Here is a 13807-nt window from a genome sequence, read left to right on the forward strand (position 1 = left end):
TTTCTCTGCTCTCTCACATCTCTTCCTCCTCACTTTGAGAAAGGGTCTCATTATTTAGCCCAGCTAAGCATTTACCTCCCGTTCCTCCTGCCTCTAAATTTTGAGTGCTAGGACTGCAGATATATATAATCACCATGCCCAGCTTTCTTTTCCGTTTTATAAAGCTTTTATATAGTGAATAATATTTTTCAAAATCAAAAAATTCTAGGATTTTTTAAATTTTAGTTCAGTTAGGGAATATATTCAATTCAGAGTGAATTTCAGCTTTACTGATTCTGCTTCATATCCTCTTTATAACTGCTAGTAATGTGTACTCAGTTAGGTCAGTGGGTGATTAAGAATTTATTTACAAGCAAGCTGATCACTGCATGCTACTTTGAATTAATATTGTTTTATCCTTCCATCTATTGTAATTTATATTTTATTCTAATACTGCAAAGTCCATGCAATTAAAACTAATTTCTTCCTTACAATATAAAGCACTCAGAAGAAGAAATTTAAAAGGAATCCAGCAAAAAGGCTAAAGCAGACAAGTGAAGCTTGTCCATTTGACTGAGAACAATGGTAATTTTTCAGCTTCTAAACTGTTAACATTCAAGGCCTTTGCTTCTTGAGTTTCATATTCATCAATCCTAATACACTGCTCAAAAGAGACATGGATCTTAGGAAATTGTTTTCATAATTAATCATAAATTATACTTGATGCTCTGGAAGCAATGATCTGTAAAAATTTAATTAAGAAATGAATAGTGCCAACTCTCGATTCTGATTCAATGGATGTTTGATTCATTAGTTCTATTGTATTTATTTAAATAAGAGTCTTGATGATAAAATGAAAATATCCCGCAGTGACTAACTAAAAGATTTAACTCTCTCAATCATATCAGAATCACTTAGGATTAGGTAATGTCATCTAAATGTCAAAACTGTCTTTCACAAAATTTGGGTTTCACTAACTGCTCATCATGGAAAGAAAATACCATTTTTTTTCTCCATCAACTGCAGACTTTTAAGAAGGACTGTGTTTCATATTTAGTTTAAAAGTTGACATTACCACAAATCTCTAGTTTATGATAATATTTGAGGAATGCATAGGAATTTAATCTATGAATACACTTTCAAGATGCTAATCTTCATATAGTAACATTTATTGGAGCACTTGCTATATGATGCACAAAAGTACTTGTTTGGGGAAGAATGTTGAGTATTTTGAGTGTGAGAAACTTATGGATTGCTCCCTACTCTTGAACTTCTTTTCACTGAGGATTCATGTATCCCTGTTTAATCCTCTTTCCTTATGTTATTCAGAATGTGAAGGTTCACCTGATGGTAAAGCTCTATCAGTAGCTTGTTTCGAAATAACTGAGGAAAAATAACCTTAAGTAAATGGCATGGCTGATGAGATGAGAAGGAAAGTTCCAGCTTTCAATATGTCAGATAAAGGAAGTATTTTAGTCCGTTTTCTCTTATCATAACAGATGATCTTGGTGCGGTAGATCTTAAAGAAAGGAAGTTTTGTTTTCATTGTTGTTTGTTTGTTTTGATTTGTTTTTCTTTTTCTATAGCTTACTTTTAGTGCTATAGAGAAATGGGATTTTTCTATAGCTTTGTGGCCTGTCCTTGAATTCGCTCTGTAGACCAGGCTGGCCTCCAACTCACAGAGCTCTACCTGCCTCTGCCTCCCAAGTGCTGGGATTAAAGGCATGCGCCACCACCATCAGCTTAAGAAAGGAACTTTACTTCAACTCTTGAGCCCAAAAGGCAAAGGTCAGGTCTAGTTAGTTCCTTCTGCATGGGGACTCACAACATGTCCACAAAGGACAAGGTGGGGGAGGCGTGGATGCATGGCTGTAAAGGTAGGGAAGAAGTAGATGAATGTAAAAGAGAAGACAGGACAAAGGAACTGAACCGCTCTGTAGAAATTTGCTCATGAAAGAAGGATACCATTACATGATAACTAATCTAGTATTATAAGAAAGATATGAGTCCCAAATATGAGTTCACGTCAAAGACTATTACATGGACAACCAAACTTAAACATGGGTTTTATTAAGGGAAACTGAAGCCAAGCAGAGATTATACTGAGATGGGAATATTAGAATGCTTAAGGAAGGAAACAGAAAACACAAAAATATTAAAATAGAGTATTGAGATATTCAAAGAATATATCGACATGAAAAATATACATAATAAAATATCAGGTTCTGGCAGAAGAAGGAACAGAAAAACATATATTGTATTTTGCACTAAAAGAAAAGGAATGAAGTAACAGTTTCTAAGAAAGGAGTGAGAATAACTGATTTTTAATTTGTAAAAAATTATCAATATGGTTAAAATTGGAGAAATGAGACAAGAGGCTAAAAGAGGTCAGGAGATCTTACATTAATATGTATAGAAAGTGTAATGACATCTCACATAAAACAGTATTAAGAGGAAAATGCATGATTCTGAGTAAACTCCAATATAATATTGATTCAATGAGTAAATTAAGTAATTTATCTCATTTGTCATTTACACTCAGGTGCTTGAACTTCTTTACAAATTTTATATGTAAATATTGATATAAATACAAGCAGATAAGCAGATAATTTTTCAAACTAGTCTAAGTACATTTTAATGAGACACTTTAAAAATTTATGTGTATATTGCTAATCTAATAAACTGCCTTATATAATAATTACAAGTGTTCTTATTATCACACATTGACTAATATCACAGGACCTACAAATTTAAATTAACCATGAAATGAAGTAAAAGGTGAAGACCCTTCATTCATCAACAGACTATGAACTACAGGCTATGAACTATAGTCATGTGACTAGCCACATGAAATACATAAGCCATTAGAATAACGCAAAAGAAGTTAACTTAAAAATTTAATAACATTTTGTTGTTGTTGTTGTTTTCAGACCCTCTGATATGTCCTTGACACATTGACATTATTACAGATGCTCTAGTGGTCCTCAACCTGTGCACCATGACCCTTTAGAAGGTAAAAGTACTCTTTTACCGGGGTCACATATCGAATACCGTGCATATTGAACATTTACATTATGACTTATAACATCAGCAAAATTATGATTTTTTAAATAGCAACAAAAATAATTTGTGGTTGGGGGGTAACCACAACCATATTAAAGAATCACAATATTAGAAAGATTGAGAACTACTCTTAAAATTCAAGTTGGTTGTGTAGTTGTTTGCATTTTCTACTCTTTTGGCTTCCTTTTTGTGGGGGCCCACCACCCCCCTCCCAAATAAATCACACAGAGTATTATTATTACTTATGAATGCCTTTTCTTAATTTGGCTTATTTCTCACCAACTTTTCTTAAATTATCCTGACTACCTTTTGCCTCTGGGCTTTTTACTTTGCTTATTTCTTTATATCTTATGTTCTTTATATCTTATTCCATTGCTGCATGGCTGGCCTCTGATGTCCTCCTCTCCTTGTTCAATCTTCTTCCTCTATCTTTTCTTATTTTTCTTTTTATTTTACTCTCTGCCTTTCAGCCCCGCCTACCCATTTTCCTGCCTCACTATTGGCCAATCAGCTTTTGATTAGACTGTCAGGTATCTTAGACAGGCAGAGAATCACAGCATCACAGAGTTAAGCAAATACAATACATATTTACATTATTAAACAAATAGCATAAACAAATGTAACACACATTAAGTTAATTCTCTAGAACAATGCTCCTCTTTTACATTTAGAATTCTAGTTAGGCAAACAGTAGTAGGAGTATTAGTTAAGCTGCAATGATTGATTTTATCAAAATTGTTTTGGACTGATACAGTTATTTTAGATATAAAACCTTCAATTTTTTAAATATTGGCATAGATTACTGGCAAATAATCTTATTAAAAATCTAATTAAAATCTGAGAATTTAAATACCTCACGATTAAAATATGCTCAAATTAGGTAAATGCAAAGAAATATAGCTTGGACTGGTTTTCTTTAAAAACCATATGAGACAAAGGCTTAAGTTGAAGTACCGGAGTTAGGAAACTTAGAAACCCCTTTCTGAAGACTGAAAGATAAGCCAGAAATGAAAGGAAACACACAGAAACAACAATAATGGGCACATTATAAAGGCAACCACCGTTGATCAAAGACAGAAATGGGAAAATGATTTTTAAAAATCTGTATAGAATGTTGCAAAAATATCTAGAATTTGGAAGGATAATTTTAAAATTAATTTTGAAACTATATATTCTAAGGTAGATAATACAGTATTTTGATACTCTTACAATAAAAAAAAATGTAATACCAAAAGTCGTAAACCCATACAAACATAGGAAGAGGCCTGGTGGTGTGTTTCAGGAGGTAAATGTCCCTGATATGAAGGACAACTTAAGTTTGAATCCCAGGACCTACATGGTGAAACATAAGAACCAAGTAATGCAAGTTGTCTTTAGCCATGCCACTCAAAATGGCATACACATTCACAACTACCACTACAGAGGAGAGGTGTGTACACACACACACACAAACAGAGCAATACAGCAACAGAGACATATAGTCAGAGAGACACCAAGAATGTAAATAATGTCTAAAAGTAAATATGAGTAGTTTATATAATAGATGTTACGTATTTGATACCTATACTGTTTATAAGCACTTAGATACTGAAATATTAAAATTATTTCAGTACAAAAGTATATGAAATAACAATTGAATGAGCAGTTATTTCACATAACTTATGCTGAAAGTAGATAATATTCAACCCCAGTATTCCAATCAGAGTTATTTATTATCCAATGACTGTTATTAGATGGTAATATTTCTGGTCTGTTGTATTAAGTTCGAAATTTTACTGTATTTTTTTGTATTCTAATAGTCCTGTTAATGATAATCCAACTCACAAAATAAAATCCTAAGATATATGAAATATAAGATGCTGCAGAATTGATTGTTCAGTTAAAATCAGACAAGAAATGAATAGTATTCAAAGAGTAAATGAATCAAAATAAAAATGAACAAAATGTTACAAAATAAAATGAAGTAAATATACATAAATAAAGGGACCTTTTAGAATATATGATGGTTTAAATTTTTAAAAAATTAGAATAATCATATATAAAACATAACTTACCTACATCATTTTATTGAAAAAGAATCAGTGAGCTATCTTTTTTTCTTTTAAAAAAATTATTTATTTATTAAAAATTTCCACCTCCTCCCATTTCCCTCCCACTCCCCCCACTCCCCCTTTTCCTCTCCAGTCCTAAGAGAAGTCAGCGTGCCCCGCCTTGTGGTCTAGGAAGGTGTCCATCCTTACAATTAGACTAACCTGTTACTTCAGCAAGATAATCTATTACTTAACTCAAAACAATCATGTTGAATTTTCTGCACATGTGCGGATATATTTATGAAAGAAGTTTGTCATAGCACAGCATAGAGAAAGTCTGGAAGGAAGTCCACTTCATAGCTGTCTTAATTTCCTTTGTGAAGCGTAGGCTGCTTAGACTGAGAAAGCAATAACAATCATTTTTAAATTGTTAGTTGTAAAAGCAGCATAGACAGTTACAAAGGTGTTTGTGCCAACCTGGCATTGGGGATCCTAGTGAATCGTATTATGTACTATAAACTAAACTTTATTTGAGTTATAGTGGATTTTAATTAACTAATCAAACCAGACCAAATTATATTTGCCCTCAATAGCTCATGAAACAGTTTCTTACAGCCTGAGGAAACTCCTAATATATTCTAATTTTTAATTTTCACACAGTTTTCTAAAATCCTGACTAGTTGTTTTTGAAGAATGTCTGAGTTACCAGTCTATTGCTGTGAGGAGACACCATGAGCTAGAAACTTAAAGAAAAAAACATTGAATTAAGGGCTTGTTTGTGGTTTCAGAGGCTTAGTCCTTGATCATTGTGGTGGGAAGCATGGCAGCAGACAGACAGACACTAGAACAACAACTAAGAACTTATATCTTATCTACATGTTAGAGAGAGAGAGAGAGAGAGAGAGAGAGAGAGAGAGAGAGAGAGAGAGAGAGAGAGAGAGAGAGAGAGAGAGAGATTTTTCTTTTGTCCTTTTGCAGGCAAATGGATGGAAATAGAAAACACTATTCTGAGTGAGGTAACCCAGACCCATAAAGATGAACATGGGATGTACTCACTCATACTCGGTTTCTAGCCATGATTATAGGACATCGAGCCTATAAGTTTGGGATCCTTGAGAAGATAATAAGAAGGTGAACTCCCAAAAAAGATATAGTAATCCTCCTGGATATTGGAAGTAGACACGATCGCCAGGCAAAATTGGGAACTTGAGGGTTGGGCAAGACTGGGCCAAGGGAAGATGGGGAGAGAAAAGTGTGAAGGGGAGAGCGGGGGGAGCTCGGAGGAATGGGGTGCTTGGGATATAGGAAGGGTGGATATGAGAGCAGGGAAGCATATATCTGAATTTAAGGAGCTACCTGAGGGTTGTCAAGAGACTTGACCCTAGAGGGGTTCCCAGGTTTCCAGGGAGACGCCCCCAGTTAGTTCCTTGGGCAGCTGAGGAGAGGGAGCCTGAAAAGGCCAGTTCCTATAGCCATACTGATGAATTTCTTGCATATCACCATAGAACCTCCACCTGACGATAGATGAAGAAAATGACAGAGCCCCACCTTGGAGCACCGGACTGAGCTCCCAAGGTCCTGATGAGGAGCAGAAGGAGAGAGAACATGAGAAAGAAAGTCAGGACCGTGAGGGAACCTCCAGCTGGCGACAGATGGGGAAGGTGACTGAGCCCCACATTGGAGCACTGGACTGAGCTCCCAAGGTCCCGATGAGGAGCAGAAGGAGCGAGAACATGAGGGAGAAAGTCAGGAACGAGAGGGGTGCGTTCACTCATGGAGACGGTGGGACAGAACTAATGGGAGATCACCAACTCCAGTTGGAATGGGACTGATGGATCATGCGACCAAACCCGTCTCTCTGAGTGTGGCCAACAGCGGGGGCTGACTGAGAAGCAAAGGACAATGGCTCTGGGCTCTGATTCTTCTTCATGGACGGGCTCTGTGGGAGCCTTCTCAGCTTGGTCGATCACCTTCCTGGACCTGGGGGGAGTTGGGAGGACCTTGGTCTTAGCATAGAGTGGGGAACCCTGATGGCTCCTTGGCCTTGAGAGGGAGGGAGGGGAGGTATGGGTGGAGGGGAGGAGAGGGAAGGGGGAGAAGGAGGGGAGAGAAAGGGGAGAAGGAGGGGAGGGAGGGGGGAGGAGGAGGGAAGGAGATGGAAATTTTTAAATATAAAAAAAAATAAACCATGAGGAAAAATAAAATAAAAAAAAAAAAAAAAAAAAAAAAACCTCAATCCCTACTCCTAGTGACAACCTTATTCCAGCAAGGTCATACCTCCTAATCCTTCCTAAACAGTCTGCCAACTGGGAAACAGAAATTCCATTGAAAAAGCCAATAGAGGCTTTTTTTTTCAGTCAAATCAGCTCAGAATAAATCTTAATTTGGATTATCTGACATTTTTTTTATGAATAGTTTGATGCTATGTACTTTTGACAAAAATACAACAGGAAAAAAAGTTGCTTTGTAAGTATCCCACTTGAACAATGCTTGATCTGAGAGAGAAGCAGAAGATTTTCATGCATATTTTAATTGTCTTGAAATTTTCTTCTACATTCTAATAACTCTTATTGGTGTGGGAAGTACTTCTGTGTATATGTTGCTTCTATTGTTTAATGAATAAAGCTGTTTGCTGCTTTGGTCTATGTCAGGGCAGAATAGAGTAGCTGGAAATTCCAAGTAGGTAGAGAAGGAAAGAAGGTAGAGTCAGAGTAAGCTATGTAGCCCTCGAAGAAGAGAGACACCAGATGTAAACTTACTGGTAGACCACATCCATGTGGCGATACACAGATTAATATAAATGGATTAATTTAAGGTGTAAGAGCTAGCTATAAATATGCTTAAGTTATTGGCCAAAGAGTATTGCAATTAACATAGTTTCTGTGTTATTATTTTGAGACTGGGCAACTGGGAAACGAACAAGCAGCCTCTGCCTACATTAAATTATGTGAAAAATTAATGACATGAAACTTAAGATGCCAAAGTAATTAACATATTCAAATAAAGTTTTAGTTTTTACTTTTGCTCATTTTATTTGTAATTTGATATAAGTATTACCTAAAATGTGATAATATAGTATTTATTAAAAAATTTATATGGGCAAATGAATCAATTCTTAATTTCACCCCTACACAGAAAATAAAGATATAAAAACATGATGCAGTATGATTATCTTGAATTCATAGAGAAAAAACTTTTAATTTGCTACCCTGGTAGATGAGGTCTGTAGAAAAGTCTCTGTAGTCATTTCAGCTTTATAGCGTAATGATGAAGGAATTTGGATCCACATCTAAAAAAAGTCCCAAACATTCTTAGTAAAAAATTAAGTAGTGTTTAGTAACCAACCTGGCACTGTTTCTTGATTTGAGACAAAGCAAAGTAGGCTGAGTTCCAATTCATTAAAATATCAGATGCTGGCCAATTTTTTCTAGTATTAAAATGTGTTATACTTCTCAGCTTTATGTCAAGGCTATATTGTATAAATATCCAGTAAACAACTGTGAAGGTCCCAGGTGCATTGTGCATGAGAAAGGGAAGCCTTTTTATCAAAGGCCAGTTTCTGCTTCCTGAACAATGATACAGTTCTTACAATTTCTCTCTAGAGAAACTAATTTAGCTAGTATTCGTGGAATGAAAAGATCTAAACTTTAAAATACATATCTACACAAAGACCCCATATGTAAAGTGTGTCTGTGTATATGTATATTTTGCAATTGTTTCAAAACATACCTTTTTCATTTATGCTGTTTCCTATGATTCACGCGCACTTGAATTTGATTTAAAGCAAAGTGTTCTCTTGCTTTTATTTTTCCCTTGCAATAGGATTTTGTGTTCTACTACTCACCCAACACTGTGCACATAATTAGTAATAATATCAAGATATCATTTAATCAGGCATTCTTTAGCCCCTCACTCAAATTAGTACAAATTGTTCCTCAAATATTATAAAAAGTTCCACCATTCATTTTATCACAATAAATTTAGATCAAGTTAAGAGTCTTATCTTGAAACAAGAAATGATAAAAGAAAATCCAGACTAGCATCTAACCACTGCAATCCTTAATGACAACGTTAAAGTCACTTTACTTCTCAAAATTTTTGTATTTGTTTTCAAAGTTTTCATCTGATAAATATGTTGTTGTGTCATATCAGAATATAGCTCTATTAAGGCTATTCTTCCTCCTAACAAAAAGCCTGCCATGCCACATCATCGGGATGGATATATTATACTCTCAGATCTCCTTAGCATCAAAGAAAACTTTTGGTATCCATGTATGTTTTCTATGTTGGATAGGTTTTATTTTTCTTTCATGCTTGCTCTGTGAGTGTAGACCTCCATACCCAATTGTTGGGTGGAAAGGCTTTCTTAATGTACTCTCTACCTTGGGGATGACATGACTGCCCGTCTATACTGCTGTGCCATAGAACAAAAACCTCACATTATGATAGGTATTAATAATACCAGAGAAATGCACTTTGAGAAACTGGTTTTTGTTTCAAGTGTTGGTAGGGAAGTGTTCTTCAGAGTGTGTGAAAAAACAAGCAAGGGACCAAGAAATGTTTGTTTCCTGATCCCCTGGAGAGTCTTGTGGTTGGCATCACAACATCTTAAGGAGAGAACCAGGATTCATCAATGAGCCATTATATGCAAGATGAAGTTCTCAGTCTTACCCAAAATGTCTCAAAAACTGTTTCTGTCATCCTTTTGAAACTTACTCACGTATGTCCAAAGATAAGACCTCAGACTATTAAAAATATACTAATATAGTTGCTGCTTGCTTAACCAGTTATGTCTGAGATAACCTAAGTGTTCCTCGGACTCCCCTAGTTGTGCTCAAAAGGGGCCTGCATGATCCTCGCAGGGACATCACCGTTATGTACAGGTGAATGATCCCACATATGCTTGTATAGTAATAAATGCTCTTTGATCTTACATACTATTTAAGTCTTTGGTCTTCCTTAAGCATTTCCTCTGATACCAACAGTTATTGATTGTTTTTTATGTTTACTCTTTTGCTTTTGGGGGGCCCACCACCCAGTTCCCAAGTAAAGCATCAAAAGAGGCATATTCTGTTTTATAAATGCCTGGCCTTAGCTTGGCATGTTTCTTGCCAGCTTTTCTCAACTTTAAATTATCCTGTCTATCATTTTGCCTCTGAGCTTTTACGTTTTGCTGTATACCTCTTTTTCCCTTCTTATTCCATGTCTGGCCATGTGACTGGGTGACTGGCCCCTGAAGTACTCCTCTCCTCCATTTCTCTCTTCTTCTTCTTCTTCTTCTTCTTCTTCTTCTTCTTCTTCTTCTTCTTCTTCTTCTCCTTCTTCTCCTTCTCCTTCTCCTTCTTTTCTTCTTCTCCTCTTCTTCTTCTTCTTCTTCTTCTTCTTCTTCTTCTTCTTCTTCTTCTTCTTCTCTTCTTCTTCTTCTTCTTCTTCTTCTTCTTCTTCTTCTTCTTCTTCTTCTTCTTCTTCTTCTTCTTCTTCTTCTTCTTCTTCTTCTTCTTCTTCTTCTTCTTCTTCTTCTTCTTCTTCTTCTTCTTCTTCTTTTCTTCTCTTTATCCTCTCTGTCTCTCAGCCCTGTGTATGCTTTCTCCTGGTTTGCTATTGGCCATTCAGTTATTTTATAAACCATTCAGGTGTTTTAAATGGGAAAAATAATACAGCTTCATAGAAATCAGGTGTTTTAGTGAGGTAACGTAATACAGTTTCACATAATTAGACAAATGCAACATAAAAGAAAACAACACATCTTCGCATCAATAAATAAATGTTATACAGCATAAATGAATGTAAAATATCTTAAAGTAACAATCTATAACAATCTGTCTTACTGGGAATAGCTTGAACATAAGATACCTAAAAGCCCACTCCACAGTGACACACTTTCTCCAAAAAGGCCACATCTACTTCAACAAACCTATACCTCCTAATAGTGCCACTCCCTGAAATGCATAAGTACAGCCAGTTCAGTCTGTATAATGTTACATGTGCATATGTTTTCAGATCTATCATTTGGTATTGGATAACCATTGGTGTATGCTCCCCATGGTAGCCTAATTCTTTAGTGCTCAGTATTTTTTAGTTGCCCGGAATTCATTGCATCGGTTTAAGGGCTCTAGGCAATTCCTCATCCTGGTTATCATGTTTATTACTAATGTCCATGTTCAGAGGTATTAATTTTAAATGAACACATACAGTATATAAAACAAGATCTTATTAGGAAAGCCTTTGCAAATTAAGAAATTATCCAATCTCTAGAAAATGACCAAGCATTTAAAATATGAACCCATACATGTATTTCACAATTTTTGAAAAAGCCTTGAATCCAAAGAGGATTACCTACTGTTTTTATGAATATTAATAAATGTATGAAAAAAATTAAATGCATATATTATTTGTCTTTAAAATGATGTCTCAATACAAAAGTTTAACATAATATATTGTATATTAGCAACTTTATAAAGATAACCATTCACAAAAATGGAATTATTTCATCCTCTGCACATTATTTATTAAAACAAGTTCTAATGTCAATTGCCCACTGTAGAAATTCATTCAGGAACACTTGAAAACTTAAGTAAATTCTTTCATCTTAACATTAAAATTCTCCACAGAGCAAAAAGGAAAGGAATGAAGAAACAATAGAAAAGAACAGTAGAAGAATGAAATTATCAACTTTTGGAATCAAAGTGAGATTAAACCCGTGATAGTTGACTTTGCCCTGGAATATGAAACCCTATAGTTACCAATGGGCAATGCTTTTAGTAGCTATATATATATATATCTTACGTTCCAACTCAAAGAACAAGAAAGTGATCGTAGCAAGTACCTTTGGAAACTGAGCAGAAAAATGACATGTGTGGTTAAAAAGCATGATTCCAAGTTAGTGTAAGGTGTAGAAAAAAATCTCACTTATCGTTCAAGCCTCAAGACAAGAAAGCCTGCCCTCCTTTCATACCCATGTCCTTCAGACAGAAAGAAGATCCATGTCTGAATAAGTGTATGTCATGAATACACACTCATTCCAAAGACCATGATTCAGGTGCCATTCCCCCCATCAATCCACTGAAAGCCAGTTTTACAACTGAAATTCTTTATTTCAGAAGTCCAAAACACTAAGTAAATGGATAGTCTGCTGAACGGTGATTTACTTAACATTTTCCTTTACTTTGAGCATGCTGTATAGCACATTTTTTAAACACAGTCAAGTTCATAATATTAGTTGAAAACCAGGTTGTGGTGGCACATGGCTTTGATCCTATCACTCAGGAGGTAGAGGATGATGGATCTCTATGCTTTCAAGTCCAACCAGGTCTACACTGGGAGTTCCAGGACAGTCAAAGTTAACAGACAGAGAAGTTAACAGACAGACAGACAGAGAAACTCTGTCTCAAAATAAAAAAGCAAGAAACAAAAACAAGTATATAGTTAAGAATATATCAGTCAATAGTATCCATAATTTTATTTATATTAATATTAGATATATGCAAAGTATAGACCTAGAAAAATATTTATTTATACAATTTGGACACATGTTTTTACAATAACCAATATAGAATTTTGAATAAAATAATATTTTTGTAGTTCAGCTTTGTAAAGAAATTTAATGAATAATTTATATCCATCAGCTTTACAGATATGAATTCTTAACATTAATCTAAGGTCAAAAATGACAGAAAGTCATAAATCTTCTGTGGGAGATAAACTTTGGAACAAACAATGAATAAGCCTAGAGGTTTCCATCCCTACCTGGAGCACTAAAATGCTCTGATGACCCAGCAGTGAAGTAAGACAGGCACTAAAATGGCAATCTAAGAATGATGCTGAGAATGAAATCACCCATGGAAAGGCTGGATATGTGATCTGAAACATGCTCCAGGGGGCACTTTAGAGACCCTAGTCTGAAGAAGTGCTAGCCACAGTCTGACCAATGCATTGTCCAAACATTAATGACTAATTTTCAGGATGGTAGTATTGTAAACTGGGAGAAGCATTGAGAAAAGGGGCTAAGATTGTGTTTAGGTCACTGGACCATGCCCTCTAGAGGAAACGGATAATCCATCAATTTACATTTCTTTTTTTTTTCTCATTTTTTTTATTAAAGATTTCCATCTCCTCCCCTCCTCCTCCCCCTTCCCTCCCCTCCCTTCCACCCATACCCCCACTCCTTCCCTCTCCAAGCCAAAGAGCCATCAGGGTTCCCTTCACTATGTTAAGTCCAAGGTCCTCCCAACTCCCCCTAAGTCTTTTTTTTTCAAAATGTCTCCGCCAGTAAATAAGTAGATTTGCCTTGCAATCCTGTCATGCTGTGTTACTCACAGCAAGCCTCCCCCAAAAGAGATTATAAGCCAAAATAAACTTTCTTTTCCTCACTCTTCAGGATCTCACTCTAGCATAGGATGACCTCTAGCGTGTAATACCCTTGCTTCACTATCCCTAGAGCTGGCACAGCCATTTGAGGTATGCATTACCAGTATTAACTTATGACCTTTTCATAATTTATTATCAGAGATATTCAATGCAGCTAAAGAAAGTTAACAGAGGTAACCATTTAGGCATAGATCCTGGTTCGAGGCAATTTCTAAAGAAACAAAAGATACAAAAGAATAGTTACTGAAAAAATAAACAACATTGCTCTTATAAAGCAATATTACCTAACCTAGTAGGTTTGAAAGAATGAGCTTGAGTTGATAAAATCCTAAATCATTACACTATACCCAAATGATTCATAAGGAAAA

The sequence above is a fragment of the Arvicola amphibius genome, chromosome 17 (assembly GCF_903992535.2).
Source record: "Arvicola amphibius chromosome 17, mArvAmp1.2, whole genome shotgun sequence".
In the NCBI taxonomy this organism is placed as follows: Eukaryota; Metazoa; Chordata; class Mammalia; order Rodentia; family Cricetidae; genus Arvicola; species Arvicola amphibius.